Below are 6,000 nucleotides of genomic sequence, written 5' to 3'. Positions count from 1 at the left end.
TGTGCACGCGCTGGTGCTGCCGCAGGTTGGACGTCTGTGCGAAGCTCTTGCCACACACGCTGCAGGCGTGGGGCCGCTCGCCGGTGTGCACGTGCCGGTGGCGCCGCAGGCACGAGGTGTTACGGAAGGCTTTGCCACACTCGTTGCAGGCGTAGGGCCGCTCGCCCGAGTGCAGTCGCAGGTGGTACTGGTAGTGGGAGGACCACTTGAAGGTGAGGCCACACTGGCCGCAGGTGAAGGCCCGCAGGCCCGTGTGCACGCGCTGGTGGATGGCCAGCAGGGAGGAGCGCTTGAAGGCTTTGCCGCACTCCCCGCACTGGTAGGGCCGCTCGCCTGTGTGGTCCCGCAAGTGGTAGCGCAGCCCGGAAGAACCCTTGAAGGCCTTGCCACACTCTGCACATTTGTAGGGCCGCTCTGCGGAAACGGGGGCGGGTGGGGGTGGAGGGGGAGCAGGGGTGGCGGGGCTAGAGGCTCCTGGGACAGGTGACCTCGGCGGCCTCAGCCTGAGGGGGCGGCCGTCCTGCCGCCGCCTCCTCCACAATGGCACTGCTGGTGGCCAACAGGCTCGCCAGCTGCGGGAAGGCGCCATCACAGCTGCCACAGCGAAGGCCTGTCCACTGGCCCGCCGTGGCTGTGCTGGTGGCGGACAGGCCGGCCACGGTCCGGAAGGACTTCCCGCAAGGGAGCAAGCAAAGTTGGGGGGCCCGCGGCGGCAGGCGGGGGCTGCGGAAGAGGGGGGTCGGCTTGGGCAGCTCGGCCGGCGGCGTATCCGGGGGCTGGGCAGCCCCGGCGGGCCCCGGGCATGGCTGGTGCTCCAGGGCAGCTCCTCGCTGCTGAAGCCCTGCTCGCAGCCGTCGCAGCGGTACACCAGCTCCACCGTGGTCTCGGCGGCAGCCAGGAAGAGCTCGGGCACCACGGCGGGGGCGGCGGCGGGGGCGGCGGGGCCTGGGGTGCAGGCGGGCTGCGGGGCTGCAGGTAGGCGTCGGAGACCAGGACCTTGGGCTGGCTCCGCTGGTCTCCCCTGCAGGGGTGGGGGCGGGGCGGGGGCGGGGCCGTGGGTGCGATGGTGCAGCAGCAGATTGGAGGAGTGGGTGAAGTCTTGGGACAGAGCGGACAGCGAAACGGGCGCTCCCCCGTGTGCACGCGCTGGTGCTGGCGCAGGTTGGTACTCTGCGTGAAGCTCTTGCCGCAAATGCCACAGGTGTAAGGGCGTTCCCGGTGTGCACGTGCCGGTGGCGCCGCAAGCTGGACGAGTTCTTGAAAGCCTTGGGGCAGTCGGGGCACGGGTAGGGCCGCTCGCCCGTGTGCTGTCGCAGGTGGTACTGGTAGTGGGAGGACCACTTGAAAGCCAGGCCACACTGGCCGCAGGTGAAGGCCCGCAGGCCCGTGTGCACGCTGCGGTGGATCTGCAGCAGGGAGGAGCGCTTGAAGGCTTTGGGGCAGTCGGGGCACTGATAGGGCCGCTCGCCCGTGTGGCCCGCTGGTGGTAGAGGAGAGCCGAGGAACCCTTGAAGGCTTTGGGGCAGTCCGGGCACTTGTAGGGCCGTTCTCCCGTGTGCGTGCGCTGATGGTGCAGGAGCCGAGATGACCACCGGAACGACTTGCCGCACTCCCCACACTCATACTGGGCAGCAGGGGTGGGAGCTGGGGCAGTGGGGCCTGGCTTCTCCCCAGTTCCCTCCGTGGTGGATGCTGGCGCCATGTCCACGTGGGAGCCGGCCATCACACCTGGTGCAAGGATTCTGATCAGAGTGGGCTAGCACTGGCCTCCTCACCACTCACACCGGCTCTTCACGAACAGGGCAGCCCTCTATGTCACCCACCCTGTAGGGCTGCTTCCTTAGTGTTAGGGCTTCCAACAGCCTAGGGTTAACCCACAGCATCACAGACTAAGAAATGATGGGGTATCCAGGGTGTCAACTTCTCAGCAAACTGCAACTAGGTGGCCAGCTCCTCTGGGAAGCAGAGATCCAAGAAGGGGTGGTCTCTAGACCGAGCCCTGCCTTCAGGACCCTGGTCCCTGACGTCAGAGCCTTAGGAGGCTCCGGCTTGGCTTCCTGCTCTGGTGTGAAGACTCACTCCTTACCTTTCTCCACCTCAACACTTGTCCCCACCACCACGAACCTCGATCACCCCACTCCACCACCCGCTGCCCCCACTCCCTATCCCAGGGATGACTTCCTGTTCCCACAGGACTACAACCTCCTCCCACCCCGCCATCACTGCCAAGGCTCCCTGGCACGCCCGCCCTGGACACAGCCGCCTGTCTCACTGGGCACGCGTTCGTGTGCACATTTCTGAACACTCCCCGTGGCCCCTCACTCCACAGCACTTTCTCTGACCCCTCACCCCTCGGGGGTAACCCCCTGACACGTTTCCTCCCACTGAATCCCCCTGCTCCCCTGCTCCCCTGTTCTCACAGGTCGCCTGCTTCCGTCAGGCCCTGCAGTGACTGGAAAAAGAACAGCAATCAGAACAGAACACCTCATGCGCCGACCACTGGACCAGCGGTTCCAACTGAGCCGACTGTCATCCCACTCGGACATCTTGTGATGCTGGAGACACTCACTGTTGCTTGCCTGTCACATGTGGGACAGGGTGCTTCTCAGCCCCTACAGTGCACAGGATGAACCCCCCCAAAGACCCAGCTCAAAACAGCAGCAGCAGCACACGACTGAGAAACTGTAGGATCCCCACACACGCTTCCCTGTGCCACAGCCTCCGACCTCCCGTGGCATCCTCGTTTGCTTCAACTAGACCATTCCCAGCAGCAAACACAAAGACACAACACCCTTGCTCCGGTTCTCTCCAGCCTCCACAGGTCCGCGTCAACCTGCCCTTCCCTCTGGAACCGCCTCAGTCACCCGCAGTCCCCCAGCACCCCAGTGCCATGCTGCTGAGCCCTCCCTTCAGGCATACATCCTAGCTTCCGATGGTGTCTCCTTCCTCCGGTCACCATCTCGGCCTTTGGGCCGGATCCTTCTAAACCTGGAGGTTGAGTCAGAGCCCAGTCAAGAATGGCTGGTCTTTCTGTTTGCCCCTCTCTCTGGAAGCCTTGCCCCCTCCGAAGGCTCCACAATTTATTAAAAAAAGGGACTCCAGAAGTATACTCTGCTCAAGACTCTCCTTTGCACCACATGCTTGGTGCACTGTGCCTAAGACACCTCACTCTTAACCAAATATTTAGAAGTAGGGCTGCCGAGTGGCTCATGACGGAGTGCCTATCCAACCCACAAGCCTAGGTCTGACCCCAGCATGGCACACACCAGGTATGGTAACCCAGAAGCTGAGTCCAGCCTGGGCAGCGGTCACGCCTTACAGCAGCCTGCTGAATGCTCATGGCCGGTGATCTTTCCCACTTGGTGGCCTCCAGTCCTCTGGCCTTTCAGCAGGCAGGGAGAGCTACCCCCACCGGGGGCTCCGCCTAGCACCCCTTCTCTCCACCATCCACGGTCCACCCTGTCACCTGGAGACACCTCCTCAGACCACGCTACTTAAGTCCCTTCGCACTCTTTGCCTACCTCGAGGTGGTGTTCCCTTCTTCGTGGGGCTGGGCTCTCCACCCTTCCCTACACAGCCAGGGTTTTTTCAACCTCAGCAGCACAGAGATTTGAGGATGGGTCATTCTTTGTCAGAGGGGATGGCTCACACATTGTTGGGCGTTTGGCAGGGTTCCTGACCTGTCAACCCGGTGGATGCCACTGGCAGCCAAAGCAGGAATGAGTTTGACCTTTCCTCAGCAGATCCTCAAGCCACTGCTCAGTGTGCCCCCAAGCAGAGTCCCATCCACATCTAGCCCTCTCGCTGCCTCTTTTAGCCTGTCTAATGTCTGCACCGTGTAAACAGGGGACCCCCTTCTTGTTTCCTGTGCATCCCAGCATCGACCAGCTGAGTGCATGCTCAGTGAATACAGTCTGAGCAAACAGGGATGAGGCTATGGAGGATTGCTGTTTTTAAAGGATGGGCAACGGGCTATGAAGGGTTTATTAAAGGATGGGCGTCTCTTTCACCATGTAAGGGGCTAATGAGCTTAAGAAACTGCATGCGCCTTTTGAGAGAGGTCAGGCCGCATCTTTTAACACGAGATGCCCAAAGGAACTGAGGGACCCAGCTGAGCAGTAGGAGTCCCCTTTAAAAGGCTGGGCTTTGATGCTCTTGGGTGTAGCTGGACTGTTAGTTAATGACTGGCATGCATGAAGCTCTGGATTCCCAGGACAGCAGAAAACCAGGCGTGGAAGCACAGGCCTCTAATCCCAGAACATACAGGGTAGAGGGAGGCAGGAGGATCATACATTCAAAGTCATCCATGGCTATACAGTGACTCCAGGGGCATCCTGAGCTACATGAGACTTTGGGGGAAAAAAAAAAAGGTTAAATACCTGTCTCTATCTTTGTACAGATTTTCTAGGGACCAGCAGGATTGTGAAACTTTTCCTTCAATGTCTGGGAAACTGTCACCCGCCTTTAAGGAAATAACCCTCTTTCAAGAGAAAGGGAAGGGAAAAAGAAAGACATGAAGCTTTGCAAAAAAAAAAAAAAAATGCCTAGCAGAACACAGCGCCCTTCCCCTTTAAGAGGGAGGAGCCGGCCTCGCCGACTACAGATCGGAGGGCGCCACCGGCGACTTTCCCTTTAAGATCCCCCTTCCGGTTTCCCGCTCGCCGTCGCCCCCGCGGCCCCGCCCTCCGGCCCTTCCCCCACCCCGCCCTCCGGTCGCTCACCTGTGGCCCCGGCCTGGGAGCGGGGGACCAAGGAGAACCCCAGAGCCTGCCCGCGGGGCTGACGGGAAGCGGGGCCCGGCGGCGCGCTGCGGGAGCCGCGGCCCGGGAGGGGGCGGGGCGCGCTCCTCCCCGCGGCCCCCGGCGCGAGCCACTCAACCTTTATCGGCCACTCGCGCACACAAACCCCGCGCCCGCCGCCGCCGTGCGTCATGACGCAACGCGCCGCCTCCCCCCCGCAGCCCGGCCCCGCCACCGCCGGCGCGCGCCGGGTGCCGAGCCCCTGTGCCTGGGGGCTCCTGGCGCGGGAACTGAGGCCGTTTTGCAACTGAGGCCCTTTTGCAACCTGCCTGCCGCGCCCGGGGCTCGCGGGCAGCCTGCGGTGCCCCTGCCAGCCTGCTTCCCACCTCCTGCCTGCTGGCATCTGGGGTGTGGGATGTCATGCTGGCTTCCCCAGCGTGGTGACATTGAGACCGATCGTTTGTGTTGCTTTAATTCTTTTGTTTGTTTGTTTCCTTTTTTTTGAGGCCACGGGCTCACGTAGGTGGTTCAGTGTGCAGCCCAGGCTGGCCTTGAATTCGTAACGCCCATGCCTCCGCCTCCCCAGAGCTGGGATTACAAGCGTGTGCCTGCGTGCACCCTGGAGAGGAGTCTGGGCTTTGGCTGGTTGCTGTCCGTGGGAGCTTCCTGTGCGTTGTAGTGTGGTCAGCCGGAGCTCCAGTCTCTGCCCACTAGCTGCCGGTGGAACTGCCCTGTGTGCGCGCACAATGACAGCCCCAGTTCCTTGAGGCGCTCCAGCAATCCACTAGTTCAAAGGCAGTACCGTGAGCCAGACACTCTGGGACTGTGGACCTCTCTCTCACACACACACACCAGCACCACGCTGGACTTGATTTCCTAATTCTCCTACCTCCCAAGTGCTGGGATTGCAGGGTGCATCACCACAATGGGCTTCTACGGGCTATTCTCTGTGCTTACTCAAAGACCCTTTATCTCTAACCCATCTCTGCCTAGCTCTTGCTGGAAAGATCCATGATAACCAGGGTCCTCCTGTCAGTTGCCAGGGACAGACAGCTTCACACCGCATTGTCAGCAGCATAAGGAGTTCCCCTAGACCAGTGGTTCTCAACCTTCCTAATGCTGCGACCCTTTAATACCGTTCCTCACATTGTGGTGACCCCAACCAAAAAATATTTCATTGCTGCTTCATAACTGGATGTCAACAATGTAAAAGATTACAAATAGATCCATATTAGTCACCATGCACAAAACTCAAGTCCAA

At 61.0% G+C, this 6,000-nt stretch overlaps 1 pseudogene; it reads right to left on the bottom strand.

Annotated features, from left to right (window-relative positions):
* Window positions 1–4,742, bottom strand: part of LOC114684786 — a 5,845-nt pseudogene extending 1,103 nt beyond the window's left edge.
* Window positions 4,743–6,000: the final 1,258 nt, after the last annotated feature.

The sequence above is a fragment of the Peromyscus leucopus genome, chromosome 1 (assembly GCF_004664715.2).
Source record: "Peromyscus leucopus breed LL Stock chromosome 1, UCI_PerLeu_2.1, whole genome shotgun sequence".
NCBI lineage: Eukaryota > Metazoa > Chordata > Mammalia > Rodentia > Cricetidae > Peromyscus > Peromyscus leucopus.
The sequence above is the reverse complement of the archived record's forward strand: the minus strand, read 5'-3'. Positions and strand labels throughout refer to the sequence as shown.